Genomic DNA, 17,645 nt, shown 5'->3' with positions numbered 1-17,645 from the left:
GCTGTTTCCTCACGTGGAGGACTTTTAAGGAACACGTGAGGGAGGGAAGGCAATGTCTGTGGAAAATCTACCTCACAACCCTGGCGTCCTGCTCCAGCCCCCGGGCGACAGCCACTTGCTGTGTTCCCGGGGTCTTTGCAGCCACGCGGGCCGTCTGCGCCTGCGCCCGCGCCCGGGGCTCCGCGGCGGGGCGGGGCCGCTGAGGAAGGGCGTGTCTCCCGCAGGCGCGCGGGGGGCGGGGCCGTGGGGGGGCGGGCGGCGGCGACCCTCGGCCTGACCTGCCCGGGCGCCGGGTCTCGTGACGTCACCTCGCCGTGACGCGCACGCGGTAGGAAAACTGTAAGTTTCTGAGGATTCCTGCCATTCCCCGGGCCTGCGGGGCTCGCCCGGCTGCTCGCACCCCCGGAGTCGGTGGTGGCCGTGGGTTCTGCTCCTGGGGCGGTCCGGGGAGCCGCTGAACGCGGTGACGGGACAGGTGCTCGCCCGGGCCGGGAGCGCGCCCTCCGCGGCGGGAGGGACGGGCGTGTGAGCAGGCGAGGCCGCGCCCCGGCAGCACCGCAGCGTCTCCCCTGGGGCCGTGACCGAGGCCGGGGAAGGGGGAGTCCGGGGGCAGAGGCCCCTTTCTTTCTTCCCCGATGGGGGCACTGGGTTCCCCTCTGCACATAGTGAGTCAGGGGTGCAGGGTTTCTGCGGAGACCCCCCCACCCCGCCCGGGCTTCCTCCGGGGTGCCGCGAGCGACCAGGTGGCTGAGGCAGAGCCACTTGCAGGGATGACCACTTGCAGCCTCAGTGTCCTTTTCGCGTACACTGGAGGCTAAGCGGCCTCCGGCCTCCCTCCGAGGCAGCCCCAGGGCCAGGCGCGTCGTGAGAGCACGCGAGGTGACACTAGCATGTGACCGCGCCAGGAGAAAGCGAACAAAGGCAGTGGGCTACTCTGCGAACGTGGGGCCCCGCAGCCCTCTGACAGAGGTCTCGTGGGCCGGGGTCCTTGCCGCGGGTCTGCCTCCCGCCTTTCTCCGCCCGCTCTGATCCTGGACCGCCCTCGAGCCCGACGGCCGATCTGAACGTGGTGGACGGGGGCCAAGAAGTCGCTGGAGGCGTCACCGCAGCGCTCTCGGCGATGATGAGGCCCCGCCGTGCGGGTTTGCAGAGAGAACTCGGAGCGCCCCGGAAGAGGCGCGGGGTGCTGCCGTGTCCCTTTGGAACGCCCCGCCGTCGTAGCTGCCTGCCCGCCCGGGCTTGGTGCGCCGCCGACGCGTTAGTGCTGTGCCAAAATCGTTCTCAGATGCAGGGCAAGTGCTTGTCAGGAACTTCGAAGGGCAGAGGACCGGGCACCCCCGCTGTATTTATTCAGGAGACTGAGAGATCACGTTTCTGTAGAGTCAGCTCCAGGGCCTAATACTCTTACATCCTAGTTTGAAGGGCCTTAGACTGGGAACACAGGGGTTCGAACCTGTGTTCTGCTCGTTACTAGCCTTTGCGTCCAAAGATGCGTCACCCAAACTTGGAACTTGAGCTTTCTCCCAGAAATGGGAGATGACGGTATGCGTGGTGTCGCTCTCCTGAGGGTCGGCCGTGGTCGTGAAGGTGAACACGAGAGGCTGGCTCGGTTCGGTGTCGTTATTAAGAAATTCACGCCGGTTCCCTAACCTGGGGAAGAGGTGTGTTGTGCTTTCAGAGTCAGGTCCTGAGTCAGAAGCGGAACTAGAGCAGCAGATGAGACGGCGTCTCCACCCTGGCGGAGCTCACGTTCCCGCGGGGCATCGGGCGGCAAAGAGCGAGTACGTGCTGTTATTTCAGACGGCGGTAAGTGCGGTGAAGCAGAGGAAGACAGGGCCAAGAGGGGGAGAGCAGGGCAGGTCGTTTCAGAGGGGCTCTGTCTGGGGACACCTCTCAGAGGGGGTGGCAGTTGAATGGATTGACGTGAGAGGAAGAGCCTGAGGTGAGAGCATGTCAGGCAGGAAGAGTCATAGCAGTAAACCTTGCCTGGAGCTTACTGTGTGTGAGGCACTCGTCCAAACGCTTAATGACGTTTGTACAGCCTTCTGAGGTCTGTATTACTATCTCCATTTTTATCAGTGGGGACCCTGACACACAGAGGGGTTAAGAATTTGCTCAGGGTGGCGCAGCTGAAACGCGACAGGGACAGCGTCTGAGTTGGGGCAGCGCGACTTGAGAGTCTGGACTTCGAAGGACAGTTCCGCTACTGCCGTGCGGCGGGAGCGACCCCGGCGCGGTGCGCTGAGGGGAAGCGAGGCCGGGGTGGCCAAGGCATGGCAGGGAGAGTGTTCAGAACAGAGCGAGGAGGGGGCAAGGAGGTGGCCGGTGGCGTTGGAGCCAGGCAGCTCGGGCCCTTGTAGGCGTGGGGCAGTGAAGATGTTGCTCCAAGTGTGGCAGAAAACCACAGGGAGGTTTGCATCGCGGGAATAGCGTCTGACTTCAGCGCTCTTGGATGGAGAGTTAGCCGGAGGGTCGTGGAGCGGGGAGTGGGGAGGTGGGAGGGTCTTGCTGCCCCCTGGGCAGAGACGGTGCGCGCCTGCACTAGGGAGGTATTGGCGAGGTGACGGTACGTGGTCAAAGTCGTGGAAAGCTTCTGAAGCCAGGAGTGCTGGCGTGGACTTGCTAGTTGGAGGGTGGGGAAAAGGAAGAAGCGATGATTTCTCAGGTTTTAGGCCGGAACAGCTGGTTGGATAGTGGTGCTGTTTCCCGAGACAAGAGAAAGGAGTTGGGGAAGAAAACCGTGCATTCTGTTTTGGACGAGTTTTAGATGCCCGACAGACAGTGACAGCTGTACCGGCGCTAGGAATAACAGTAAGCACCGTGTAAGCGTGAACTGTGTGCTCGATGGGGTTTTAAGCGTGTTTACACATGGTAACTCATGCAATCCTTATGTCACAGCTGTGTGTGCCCGGAGCCATGAGGGTCCCCGCTTTACGCGGGAGAAGACAGAGGCACAGAGAGGTTCGAAGTGACCCTCCTGCTGGCACCCAGCTGGGCAGTGATGGAGCTGGGTTTCAAACCCCAAGCCCTCTGACTTCCAAGCCGTGCAGTTTAGCCCTGTAACGCCCTGCAAGTCGACACGTTGCGTAGGCCCTTGGATGTATGGATGTGGAACTCAGGGGATGGTCAGGGCTGAAGACACACGTTTGTATTTCTTAAGAGAAAGCCCTCCTTGGTTCCTCATTAAGCCTTGATTGGCAAGAGGAGAAAGGAACACAGGCAGTTGGCGCTGTGCTCACTGGCCTTTCATTACTTGATTCCGTGCAGGCGGCCGGCGTCCAATATGCCCCCTCCGTGAGGTTCAGAGGGCGAGGTCCGCATCTCTTCCACTTCTCTGTCTCTGGTCCCGAATCTGGAGCTTGCCGTGGAGTAGATGTGAGGGATGACTTTATGTGCAGGATATTGGCTGAGGTTTGGGGCGTTCAGCTCTCTTTCTGGAGGAGCAGAGTGTGAGGAAGGGCCCGTGGGGATAAAACCAGAGCAGACGGAACCCGCGCGGATGAGCTCATCCTGGCCTCCTGCCGCGCCCCCTCCACCCCGTACGCTTGAGGGCTGGGGCGGTGAGGGGTCAGAGGGGCAAAAGAAGGCCTGAGCGATCGCGGGATGGATTTGAGCTTCCCCAAGAGTCCTTTTCAAGAAAAGAATGACTCAGAGCCTTGCCTAGTTTACTATATTTGCATTAGTTTTATTTGGCAACCGTATAATTTTTCCCAAGTGAAATACAGTTTGATATTTGAATATCATGGTGGAGTGATGAGTTTTTCCAGTTCTGTTACATCAGTGTTGACAGGGCCCGCTGGTGAAATAAGGGAGTTGCCTTAAAATGTTGCAGCTTGCATAACAGAGGGCGATGGAGGGGTTGTGTGAAGTGTTCAGGCAGGTTTCCGCCCGGTTAAGTCAATGAGGCCAAAGTTCCACACATCGGAATGAGTTTGAGTTTCTCTGCTGATCATCCCTTTAACGCTGAGCTGTAGTTCTTGTCAGAGTAAGAGGATCTGGTGATATTTGTCATGAGTGGAATTATGTGGAACAATGTGGAAACACAGGAACTTGAACCATGCATACAAAAATAGGTATGTTATTTCTGTGGATTTCTTTCAGGGCATACTATAACCTCCATACACTTATCACAATTTTATTACTTCCTAATGTGAGTATTTCACATCCGAACCATTACAGATTATATATTGATAAATTTATACCATTGTAGATTTCATGATTAATTTCAGAGCTTTTCCCCTACAACAGACACAATTATATTTTGTGCAGCTTTTTTAGCTTTCAGTGGGAGAGTTGATCTGAATAACCAAGTCCACCAGAACTCTAAAACAGGAACCCTCCACAAGTATAAAAGTGGAGATGTGCTGTCTCATTTTGCAGTTCACAAAATCTTAAATCTGCTATTGTAGAGTCCCTAAATTTAAGGGAGTTGAAGTGATTATCACTATTTTTTTAACCACAATTGCAGTTAGCTTCCTTAAGAACATTAGATATGGTATAAAGTAGAATTGCGTCTTAAGTGGCCTGTTGATGACTCAGGCTTTGTCACTTTTTAAGTTCAGGCTCTGGGAGAGCAGGTTGACGATTATTTAATTGTGTCAGGTAGCTCCCGGCAGAGGGGCAGCGATGGTCAGCTGTCCTGTTTGAAGACAACAGAAGCCACTCTTTCTAACACCGACCAGCTGAAATATAGCATCCTAGATAACTTATGCAAATTGCGTTTAAAATTTATATTTACCTAGGCAAATTTAAAAATACCATGTTAAGAGTACCAATGTAAGTACTGATATTATGGAAATTGTTTCTTGTAGAAAACCATGTGTCTAGCCCAGTGATGGAATGTAGTAGGCATTAAATGTAATTCTTAAAATTCTACTTCGTATGGTTTCTTTTATTTTTGCACATTACCTTCAACATATATATTTACAGTAATAGCGGAATACTAATTTGTGTACTTTTACTTAATATTTTAAATGTTTGAATATGTTTAATTTTAATAATTTAAATAGATATGTAACACTTAATTTTGATTAATTTCATATTTGGTTGCTTAGAAATTAAAACTTCGAGGCTTGATTTTTTTTTTTTTTTTCACGTAAACACTAACGAATAAGAATTAGTAAGTCTGGGTGGAGACTAAGCTTTAGTGACAGGTTAACCAAATTGTCACCCCAAAAGAACTCCCAAGAAGAGAATTCTTAGAGAGGATGAAGCAAAAACAGCATGTTGATGGAAGAGATAATTGAACTGTAACTCCCTACCGTACCTGTAATTCTTCTTACGACGTTACTGTCCTACAGACAGCATTCTTTTCTTGAGTTCTTATATTGCAAAACTGTTAGTTTTTCAGACTGCATTGTAAGCCACCAGTGTATAGGGAGAGAGAGAGAGATGTGCGATAAATACAACTGGAAGGTAGTACTATGGCTGTAGCTCAGTGGATCTCAACTGGGGATGATCTTGTCCCCTCCCCTACTCACCCTGGGGACATCTGGCAATGCCTGGAGACATCTCTGGGTGTCACAGCTGTGTGACACTTTCCCTGGTACAGGGAAAGTGTGTGTGGGGGTGCTGCTCCACGCATCCGGTTGGTGGCGGCCAAGGATGCGCCTAAACACCCACGGTGCGCAGAGCAACCCGACATTGAAACATGATCTGGTTCAAGTGTCAACACCGCTGCTGTTGAGAAACCCTGCGATGTATAGCTTTCTTCCTTTCCTTTTTATCCCTGATGCTTTAGAAATTGAAGGGGTAGTTTTAAGTGGCAGACACCCGCCTCGAACAAAAGATTGTGTTGAACTGCTTTTAGTTCATTGGAGAGCTGAGCCAATTTGGTGCGTTTGTTGCGTGGAAAAGAATTCTTGGAGCTAATGGCCTAGTGGTTGCCAACGTGTCTAGTGTGTTGGGTATGTTCTTAGGCGTGAAATTTTTTTCTTAGTAAAGTTAATTTAATTGGGGCATATTATATAATCCTGGGTTGTAACAAGTTTGTTAGTATGAATCCTCTTCATTTTTGTAGGTGTGGAATTAATTATCTCCCAGTTACATGGGTTTCTCTATATTTGAAAAATCCGTTTCACATTAATTTTCATATGTGATTGTCATAAATACCCCATGAAATGTGTAGGGTATGCATTACCCCACTATTTGATGAGGAAACAGGCTAAGGTCAAATGACTTGTCATGTGTATTATAGCAAGTTAGTGACAAAAGTAAATCTAGGACTCAGAGGTCCGGATGCTTAGGACACTTTTAAAGTTACTAGTTATCGTTATCTCTTTTAATCTTTCTGACAGTCCTGTGAAATAATTCCTATTTTATAGATGAGGAAACAGGTTCAGAGATATTAAGTAACTTATTCAAAGTCACCAAACTCATAATGTAGTTTTGACTGTTTCCTCTGAGCTATACTGCCTCTCCATGGATTCTTCTCTAGAAATAAATTCGACAGTTTCTGAATGAATTCACCAAATCTATGCCTAACCTAACTAAGTAGGCCTTTTGGCACTGTAGGTGAGGGAGAATTCTCATCTGCCCTCTTTGGGTCTCTAGCTGGGCCTGAGAATTAAACTGACATAAAACAGATTAACAGGAGAAAAACATACACATTTTATTAAACTTTTACATATGCTTGGGAGCCTTCACAAGAGAATGAAGACCTGAAGAAGTGACCAGAGTAGGAAGCTTTTGCACATTTTAGACAAACGATAACTGTGAAGAGTTGACAAGACAGAGGGGTGTGGGCCAGGGATAGTGAGTGGTGAGGAGGTAACAGCAAGGTAAGGGTCACAGTAATAAGGTTTGTTTGTACAGATTTCTCAGCCCTCAGTTCCCTGCCTCTGCTGATAAGAATGTCTTCCTCCTGGTACAGGGAAAGTACCTTTCACATGGGAGTTTTATCTCTTGCTTTCAGGAGGGACAAAGGAGACTCAGAGTGTCTTTCTTGCACCTGCTATTTCTTAAGTGCCTTTAATTCAAAATAACCAATATGCCAGAATGGCAGATCTTGCGATGACATTCTGGTTTCCTTTAACACCTAGTCAAATGTTCATGTTAACTTGAATCAATTGGAAATTCAGTGTTTGTAATCCTACTCTGACTGGACTTGAGTGGAAACTTCACGGAGCTTTGATAAACCGTAAGGTAGCACTACTTGCCATTTAGAATTTATTTTTTGAGAACACTAAGTCCAAAAGCCATCCCAAACATGGCCCTCAGCCGTATCTGAGTGTACTTGGGTCAGGCAACCCTCTCGCTCGATTCACTTTGCCAGTCTGATAGAGGGATTTATATTTGGGATAGGACTCCCATTCATTCTAATTTTCTAATTAGAACCTATATTACTCTCTTCAGCCATCTTTTATGTCAAATTGAGACAGTTTTTCTTACTTTTTCTCCATGCTGACCTAAACCTCAAACTGACTTGACTTTAGCAACAAACAAAATAACATAATGGTTGGGTTTTATTTGCCTTTCTGCAACATTTAGAGTTCATCTTACTCTAAATGAGTACATACATCATTTTTGTGTGGTGGTAGGAGCTGGTGATGGTCACTTTATTTTCTAGACTGAAAAATTTAAGAAGAGATGATCAGTTTACCCAAGTAAACCAATCTCAAAGATAGCATTTAGAATTTAGGTTTTCAGATCTTAAAAAACCAAGCCACACTGTCATTTCTATTAGATCAGAAAGAGTATCTACTTAAATATTTGCTCAGTTACCACTTTCTTTGAAGACTATTTGATGATAATTCTTGATACAAGTTTCAGTAATTGGAAATTTTAGTGTTTCATATGATACATCCATCGGCTGGGTTTGGACCATTGATAGTGTGAGGTGTGGGTCTGGGATTGAGAGAAGGAAAGGGACCCCTTTGTTAGTGCAGTTGTGTATTGGGCTAGAAGGACTATACTTAGACTTAAAAGGCAAAGACTCTCAACCTTCCATAAAATTGAATTATTATAACAGAAATATTTTTCTTACCTTCATGAAGAAAAATGCTAATAACCAGGTAACCATAATATTTATCGTATTATTGAAGGAAGAGACCACCACTCAAGTGTAGCTAAATCAAAGCTGAATTTCATACTTGCTGAGCAAGGGAGAATTATGCTTGCAGAATATAGTCCTCAAAACAGGCAGAGATGTACTTAGGTAGGATTTTGAGGAAGCATGGAGTTTTAGGATTTTTTTTTTTCAAAAGTGAGACAATTTAAGGATTGGTTGACTTTAAACTTGGAGTTTAGGGACTGGCCAGCTTTGAGGAGCGAGGGTACTGAAGGGGGGGCAGTTCCTGACTGGCTTACTTTCTCAGCTGTGTACTTAAGTGGAAATATTGAGTAGAGTTTAAGGATTGATTGATTGGGGCTTATTTAAAACCGGTTCTGTGTTTACTTGTTCCCAGCTTGGGACAAGAGCCAAGGAATAATCTTTTCCTTTCTTGAAGTTGAAGAATAGGTACTTTAAATTTTCCACGTTTATGTCAAACCTTTGTTAGCAGTGGTGCTAATATAACGCTTCTGATTTTGCTTTTCTTCTGAAACTTAAAAGAAAAAAAAAAAAAGAGTGCAGTGAATATCATTTGTTTCCTACCTAGTAGCCTCAGGATTCTACGATATTTGGGACCCAGGCTGTTTCAAGGATTATTTTTACATGTAGTTAAAAAGGTAATATGTGATTTATGGAAATACTTTAATGCCTTAGACATTACGGTGAAAGCTGTGTGACTTTTATGTTTACCTTTCTCTCTTGTGGGGATGTGTTGTGTCAGATGCCTGCCACAATTCGTCCTGATGGAGGCTGAATTATAGATCTAAAAGCTTGCTGTGTTTGCTGTTACCGAGGTACCTCCAGAAGTGATCACCTTTTGAAAGCAAACTGGCAATTATCCCTACCAACATTTTAGAAGGGTTCACGATTATATTGCATGTCTTTTATATACGGGAGGCTGAGTCACGTTAGTATCTGTAAATCATTTTACCACAACTGTTGTATCAGAGTACCATTCATTAGAAAGTATTTTGGTTTAATATTTATTTTGAAATATTTTTATGCTTCGGAATGAAATAAAGAGCTATTTATGACTATTTCTCGTAACTGTGCCAAAATGTTGGTCTTTTTCTAAATTGATCTCTCACAGTAAGAGTTTAGTTTTAAAAATGTTTTCCTCTGGAGATGTTAAAATCAACTCAGAGGGCATTATTTATCCTAGAAGTTCAAGAAGGCAAAATGAGTTGTTGGTGTACTTTGTGTTTTGTATGGAAATTTTATTTAAAATAGCATACATGCTGTATTTACACGAAATAAGCTCATAATACTTAAAAAAGAAAGGGTGCTCTATACGTTGTGTTTATAGGCTTCTCCTATTCCCTTCCTTTTTAAAAAAAAATTTATTTAATTTATTTATTGTTTGGCTGCGTTGGGTCTTCGTTGCTGTGCGCGGGCTTTCTGTAGTTGCGGCGAGCGGAGCAGGGGCTGCTCTTTGTTGAGGTGCGCGGGCTCTAGGCACGCGGGCTTGGTAGTTGTGGCTCGCGGGCTCTAGGCATGCGGGCTCTGTGGTTGTGGCGCGCAGGCTTCGTTGCTCTACGGCACGGGGGATCTTCCTGGACCAGCGCTTGAACCCGTGTCCCCTGCGTTGGCAGGCGGATTCTTAACCCCTGCGCCACCTGGGAAGTCCCCCTATTCCCTTCCTTAACCTACAGCTTTTGTGTCTTACCTCTGCCTTCCAGATGGATATCGTCCAGTGCTAAAGCTTATAGTTGTGATTTAGATAAAGCATTTTTACGTGAAAGCTCTTTGAAACCTTGAAGCCTGATTCTTGCTTTTATTTATAGTCCAAATTTCTGACCTGCTATGAGAGTTAACCTTAAGAGGTTAATCTTCATCTAGTAGCAAAATTAATGTTATGATGTTCCTTATGAAAGAGCTGTTGATTACGAAATGATACTCAAGCATATTCAATCCTCAACGTTTCACTTTTACAAATTTATTCTAAATAGGTACTTAAGTTTTCTAGGAAAAAGTCTGTGATGCCTGACCATGGTTACTGGGATTATTCCTATACTACCTACTGTATGAAATTATGATTTGAAGTGTGGTTTTTCTCTGTGCACACGCAGTGAATAGTCGGGCTTTTATTGCCTAGTGGTATGATGAAAAAAGAATCTTAGGCTAGGTGATCTTTTGTAATGAAATGGAAAAATACAGGGTTATATGCACTTCAATAAAAGCCTTGTTTTCTGGACTTTGCTAATATAATGGATATAAAATGGTATCACATAGGTTTAATTTGCATTTATTCGATTACTAGAAAAGTAATTAAAAGTAATTACTCAGCTTCTCTTCATTCACTTGTTAGCCACATGGATTTCACCTACGCCTGCCAGATTTAGAAAGTAAAAATACAGGACACTATAAAATTTGAATTTCAAATAAACAACAAATAATTTTTTAGTATAAGTGTATACTATGTAGTAGTCGGGCCATGCTTCTACTGAATTTTTTTCATTATTTATCTTTAATTCAGACTTAATGGGGCATCCTGTATTTTATCTGACCACTTTGATTTTATTTTCGGTGAATTGTCTGCTTGTCTCTTACCCAGTTTTCAATTGCACTTCCTGTCTTTTTATTGTTATTTTTCAAGGGTTCTTGGCATACACTGGATATCAAATCCCTTGGTTTTTTTTAGATGTTGCGAATACATACTCCCAGTCTTTTGCCTGTCTGTTAACTTTGTCTAGAACGTCCTTTGTTGAATAACAAGTCCTTAATTTTGAGGGACTTGTTGTTATTACTTGCTAAATTCCATCAAAATTTCCCCATGGCCAGGTAAAGCTGCACTTAAAAATACAAAGTCTCAGCTCCCTACAACAACAAAGGTTTATTTCTTACTCATGACATGTCGGTGGCTCTGTTCCACATCGTCTGTTCCACTAAGCCAAAGGAATAGGCTTTTTGGAGACATTGCTGTTCTGTGGCAGAAGGAAAAGGATGTGGCAGAATCAGCTGCTTGGACGTGGCATGTGTTACTTTTGTTCATATTTTATTGGCCAAAGCAAATTAAATGGTTGAGCCTGAAATCAGACGGGAAGAACTGTCTCACGTCACGTGGCCTGCCCTGACATCACTGGGGTGTGGTGGTTAAATCCTCCTGTCATGAGTCACATGACCTCAAGGTAGCTCACCTTGAATTGAGGGAAAGATGGATCTGCCACAGAAGCCAGCAAGGGAAGGCGGAGAAAAGACAAGCTTAGTATCTATGACGGGACTGTCTTTAGTTGTGGTTGCTTTCATGTGGTACTGACTGAAGGCAAACAGACCTGTTCAATTTTTGAGAGGATTACATTGGCAAAGATGCCACAAGTTTGGCTTGTAAAAGCCTGTGGTGGGTTTGACATTGACACCTAAAGCAACCCTTGACCCCCAAATTGGCACCAGCTCTTTGCCACGTCTTTGGAGCGCATAGTTTTCCGTATCCACTTCACATATGGCTAGAAAGGATGATGGGAATAAAAAAAAAAAAAAAGAATTTTCCAGAGGCAAAGCCAGGCTCCAGCAGACAAACTGACAAAGGAGAGCCCTCCTCTTCCTCCCAGAGGAAAGGCCTGAGTTTAACCAAGGGTCTTGCTTCCCTGGTGGAGGGGGGATTCTTCGCCTTTCTTGTCCGGCCGTATCTCATCGTTGGTACGAATGTGTATTTGCCATTCTTTTCTTTTCAGAATGGGTGACTTAACTGAATTCGTCTTATTTTCGTTCTGTTGTATTTTGGGTGCTATGGTGGTGGTGGAGAGCAAAAGGTTCCTGGTCTGTTAGTTTGTAGGTCACTGGGCTGGCATGGAGCCACGTCGATATCTGTTGCAGAGATTGTGCATTGCCCAGAGATCGTAGACTCTGAGTGGAATCTGGTCATTGGATGGGGGGGTATCCCTTTAGGAAGGAGAAGACTCTTCCAGAGTCGGGAGAAGGATACCCTCTCACCTCTGATATTTAGCTCGGCCTACAGAGAAATTGTATTTCTTAGGCTCCTTGTAGGCAGATGAGGCCACATGTCTTAAGTTTTGGCTAGTGGGTGGGAGTGGAAACGATGTGTGCAACTTCTAAACCACATTTGTATTCAAATCTGCTGTTAGTCCTATTCTTTTCCCCCACCCACAAGAGCAAGGTGTTGTGAGCCAGCTTTTGTCCTGCAGACCAGGGCAGTGTCCACAGGGGGTGGTGGGACAAGACAGAAGGAACCTCAACTCCCTGGACCTTCCTGAGACCACCTGTCTGCCCCTGAACTGTTACATGGGAGAGAAACAAACTCCTCTTTCATTTGAGCCACTATATTCTTGGTTTGTCACGGCAGATTGGCCTATATCCTAGTTAATACAGATGGCAATGAGGTTAGCAGGAAACAAACAGGGAAAGTTAGATTTGAAATTGTTCTTAGTGATTTTTTTGTTCAGTTGAAGTTTTTCATTTATATAGTCTTTCTCTGAAAATTTATTTTTCAAACTGCTTAGCCAAGAGTTTAGAAATAAGCTCTTTTACTGGAACCTCACTCTGACGATGATTATGATATATTCCTTTTTATTTCATATGCGTATGTTTTACACGTTGATATAAAATTTTGTAGCCTGATATTTTCACGTGATACCCATTTTCTCTGCTGCTTTAGAGTTCTTGTACTTGCACAGTTATTGTTACATAACATTCAGCTTTACCATGCTTTAATTAAAGTGCAATTATTGTCGGCTGCTGTGGACTGAATTGTGTCCCCCCAGATTCACGTCGAAGCCTTAACCCGCCATGTCACTGTGTTGGAGATCGGGCTTTTAAGGAAGCGATTAAGGTTAAATGCGATTGTGAGGGTGGATCCCGATCCTACAGAACTGGTGTCCTCACAAGAAGGGGAAGAGACACCAGCGAGCTTTCTCTGCCACATGAGAATGCGGTGAGAAGCAGGCTTTCTGGATCCCAGGAAGAGCGCTCTCACCAGGACCCAACCATGCTGGGTGCCAGCCTCCAGAACTGTGAGGAAATGAAGTTATGCTCTTGAAGCCACCTAGTCATGGTACTTTGTTACAGCAGCCCAAGCTGACTAAGCCCAAGCCCGGGCTTGTAACTGCTACACCACATAGAGAGGCTTTTCTCAGATCACACAGTAGATAGCAAAGCAGACTGCCAGGCAGGGTCCAAAAAAGTCAAGCACCAAGAAAGAATAATGTCACTGAAGCCAGGAGACAAGCACTAATGTCACTGAAGCCAGGAGATAAGACAAGATGTCGATGTTAAATTGACAGGTTTAATAAATTCTTAGTGGATTTTCAGCTAAGAAGTCACATGTATTTTGGAGAGAGCAGTTTTGTGTTTGCAGGCAAAATCCAGATCTCAGGGGGTCGAGCAGTGAATTGGGAGTGGGGAAGAGAAGCGGTAAAAATAGTGAGTTCAAGCTGTCTTACAAGACACTTGGCTGTGAAGAGAAAAGGGAAAAGAGGACAAAGGCGAGAGAGACGTAACATCTGGGGCAGTGTATTAGTTTTATCTGTTCATTTGTTTTGTGATGGGAGAATTTGAGCCTTTGCGTGCAGTGGGGCAGAAGCCTGCTGAGAAGGGGAAGGTGAAGATGGGGAGGGGGCGCGTGGACCAGTGACGGGGTAGATCCCTGAGGAGGTGGGCTGCCTCGCGTGCCTTCCAGAGCTCTGGCTGGGGTTAGCTTCGGGCAGGAAGAAGGACATCCGCCCTCCACGCTGCCAGGAAGGAGGTGAGAGCGGGCCTGTGGTGGGTGATCGGAGGGACGGAGGAAACTGAGGGAGTCTGACCTAATGACCTCTCTTGTTCCTGTGGAGGTGATGTCGCTTACTGAGTGGAGGGGAGGGCAGGAAGTGTGAAGAAAGTGATGGAAGCCTGGAATTGTTTCTGTGGCTGTGAGAGAGGGACTGGATTGAGAGCCCTAAAAAAGATGGGTGGGCTCCTGGTGGGGGACCGTGTGTTTGCAGAGTCCCCCGTCGGCACGGCTGGGGCTTTTTATAGCAGTGACCTCTGGGTGGCTGCAGTGTGCGAGTGAAGACGTACGTAGATCCTTAGGCTGGTTGAGGAGAAGGACAGGCCGGCGAGAAAGTTGAGAGTTTAGGCAAAGGAGTGACTGCAAACCTGGGTGATCAGATCCTAGGTCACAGTGGACAAGAAGTAAAGCTGGGCGCATGGTTGATGGATCAGGTACGAAAAGAGGGGGGTTTGGGCAAAAGCTGGAGGCCTGAATGCATTTCAGATCACGCAGGACTTACTCATTCACTCATTCCATAAATGGTGAACATCTGTCTTCCAGGCACTGTTCTCAGTGGTCTGGCTCCCAAGACCAAAACAGTGATCAAAACAAAGTCCCCGCCCTGGTAGAGCTTCCTCCTAGGGGGAGGCAGACGGCAAACAGGGATAATTTCGGACAGTAAGAAAATGTTAAAGAGAAAAAGGAAGAAAGGTCAAGGGTCAGAGAGTGATAGCATGAACAGGAAGAGGCGACCTCGGAGCAGACTCGAGCGTCATCAGGACACAGCAGTGCACGTGGGTCCGGACCCAGCCTCGGGCAGAGCCCCGGCCACGGCTCGGAGCCGAGTGAGAGGAGAGAGGCGTGGTGTGTCCAGGCTGCCCCGAGGAATTAGGGTTTGGTTCAGGTGTCGAGGGACAGACACCCACCAATCAGAGGAGTGACAGTCTGCTTTCTGAGGGTTCACGTTGGCTGCTGTGTGGGGAGCTGGTTGGCAACGGAGGCCAGGGTTCTGGGGAGCAAGAAGAAGGAGAGACTGGGGCGGGCAGTCGGCAGTTTGGAGTTGAAGGTTTGAGCAGTTGAGTGCTGCTGGGGGAAGGAGCCCAGGCTGTTCCTTTAAGCAGACGCACCCACTCCACAATAGGCATTCTTTTCAGTGGATAAAGGCCTGACCCTGACCCCTGGCTTATTCCACACCCTTTCCTGTTTTTGACTCTGCTCCCCACCGGCTTCATTATCCATTCTCCCCTTTCTTCCTCACCTCGTCTTTCAGGTCTGATGCACATTGTTGTCTGCCTGGCCAAGACTTCCTCTAGACTTAAGGTTTTCAGACCTTTTCGTTGCCGTCTGATTTCAGCCTTCAGAAAATGTCCGTGGAGGCCCAGTATGTAAGACAGGTGAAGTGCAGTGCTCTGCCCACTTACAGCTCTTCTCTGATCCCCCCGGAGCAACCCCGAGATGCCTCCAGAAAATGCCTAGCCTCCCAGGTCACAGCGTGGAAAAGGCCTGCCCTGAACCGGGGTGCTGCTGCTTGCAGCCGGCCATCCCTGGGGTCACCTCGGGTCATGCTCCCCCAGCTGAGCTGTGCCTCCTTAATCCTTAGGCACCTCCAGCCGAAGGGAGTGTGGGAACCTCCAGTTACAAAGTGGCGTGCTGAGGGCACTCAAAACTAGGAGGCAGGCACGTCTTCCCCAGCGTTAGCTTTACTTGCTGGCTGTGAATTTAATTTACTAAATTTGCACGGTAAACATGGATGAGCAATGAGCTGCTGATAAGCCATGAGTTCTGTCTTTCCTTCTCAATAGATTCGTCTATTGACCCTCATTGAGAATGGTAAATTTTTTTTATAACAAAAGAACATAGATGTATTATGGTTCAGAATATAACATTGGTGGGAGCTCTTTAAGAGAAAAAACACCAGTCTAAGACATTTCAGGTTTGCCTGGGCCCGTTAGGGCTGGGCCTTCCGTCTTCTGAGGGTTATTTGGCCCCTCTGCTCCGTACTAGGAATGCTTTGACAGACAAGGTTAGAGCTGCCTTTGTAAGTTAGTGGATTTTTGTTCTGTATTTTTGTTTTTATGTTTAATGGAGCTAGTATAACTTTTTTTTGCTCAGCATGGAGTAGGAACTGGCCAGGATAGAGACTTGGGACCTTCAGGTTTTTCTGATTAAAAGTAAAACTGTGAGTATTTTCCTCTTCTAGTCAAGTTTCCTTTTGACAAATGTCATTAAACTAAACACTGCTGCATTATAAAAAGGATTTATAAGAAGCAAGGGATGGCCTGTTAAGGCCAATACTCAAAAACAAGGTCATCCTAGGCCACAAAATAAGTTTGGCACTTTGGATTTTTTTGAAAAACAGGATATTGCTTACATTAAAATCTGTAGTGTTTCTTCTGAGTTGAGGGTGGCTCTTTAAGCATTAAGATGAAAAATTTCTTTCTTTGGATTGTTTGCTATTAAGAAATTTTTTTAGGGCTAGGGACTTTGCATAATACTGCCAAGTTATCAGACTAATGAGGGTAAGGATTTGGTTATGTTCAGGAATGCATCCTGAGCCAGGAGTCAAACAGTGCCTGCTACATAACACTTCATAACTATTTTTTCTTTTTTCTTTCTTTTTTTCTCTTTTATGCTTTAATTTTTATTTATTTGAGTAGCAGTGAGACAAAATATTGGGTTGGCCAAAAGTGCCTTTGGTTTTTAAGTAAAAATAAAAGACGCATTCTTCATTTTCACCAAGAACTTCATTGAACAACGTATTCACCCATTTGTTCCACTACTGTCTGCCATTTTTCAGGCAGCTTCATAATTCCATCTTCCCAAAACTTTTTATCTTTTTGAGCAAAGAACTGTTCCAGGTGCCTTTTACAGTCTTCCAGGGAATTGAAATTTTTTCCATTAAGAGAATTTTGTAAAGACCTAAATAAATGGAAATCCAAACATGCGATATCTGGTGAATATGGCGGATGAATCAGAACTTCCCAGCCAAGCTGTAACAGCTTTCGCCTGGTCATCAAAGAAACATGAGGTCTTGAGTCATCCTGATGGAAGATTATACGTTTTCTGTCGACTAATTCTGGACGCTTTTCATCAAGTGCTGCTTTCAGTTGGTCTAACTGGGAGCAGTACTAGTTGGAATTAATCGTTTGGTTTTCCAGGAGCTCATAATAGAGGACTCCCTTCCAATCCCACCATATACAGAACATCACCTTCTTTGGATGAAGACCGGCCTTTGGTGTGGTGGGTGGTGGCTCATTTCACTTGCCCCATGATCTCTTTCATTCCACATTTTTGTACAGTATCCACTTTTCATCGCCCATCACAATTTGTTTTTAAAAAGGGAACGTTTTCATTATGTTTAAGTAGAGGATCGCATGCGGAAATACGGTCAAGAAGGTTTTTTTTGCTTAACTTATGTGGAACCCAAACATCAAAGTGATGAACACACCGAGCTGGTGCAAATGATTTTCAGTGCTTGATTTGGATATTCTGAGTATGTCGGCTCTCTCCCGTGTGGTATAGTGTTGACTGTTCTCAATTAATGTCTCTAGTTGATCGCTATCAACTTCAACTGGTGTACCTGACCCTGGAGCATCGTCCAGTGAGAAATCTCCAGCACGAAACTTTGGAAACCACTTTTTACATGTTTGATCAGTCACAGCACCTTCTTCATATGCTGCACAAATCTTTTTTTGCATTTCGGTTGTGTTTTTACCTTTCTTGAAATAATAAAGCGTAACGTGCCGAAAATGTTGCTTTTTTCCTTCCATTTTCAATATTAAAATGGCTACACAAAAATTCACCAATTTTGATATCTTTTTAAAAAATGCATGCTGATATGACATCTGTCACATACAATCTAACAAAATTGTTTTGAATGAAGTTAAAGACAAC

General features: G+C 45.8%; 1 protein-coding gene across 24 annotated transcripts in view; it reads left to right on the top strand.

Annotated features, from left to right (window-relative positions):
- Positions 1 to 238: 238 nt before the first annotated feature.
- ZNF438 (zinc finger protein 438) overlaps positions 239 to 17,645 on the top strand; it is a 222,298-nt gene continuing 204,891 nt past the window's right edge. For 23 of the 24 annotated variants that reach the window (XR_003681733.1, XR_003681745.1, XR_003681746.1 and 20 more), the window contains exon 1: positions 239 to 339. The gene's annotated coding sequence lies outside the window, so the exon portion shown is untranslated. Of the gene's footprint in view, positions 340 to 2,550; positions 4,074 to 17,645 lie in introns of those variants that run through there. The other variant, XM_028495239.2, reaches the window with a different exon arrangement.

The sequence above is a fragment of the Physeter macrocephalus genome, chromosome 11 (assembly GCF_002837175.3).
Source record: "Physeter macrocephalus isolate SW-GA chromosome 11, ASM283717v5, whole genome shotgun sequence".
NCBI classification, from domain to species: domain Eukaryota; kingdom Metazoa; phylum Chordata; class Mammalia; order Artiodactyla; family Physeteridae; genus Physeter; species Physeter macrocephalus.
The sequence above is the reverse complement of the archived record's forward strand: the minus strand, read 5'-3'. Positions and strand labels throughout refer to the sequence as shown.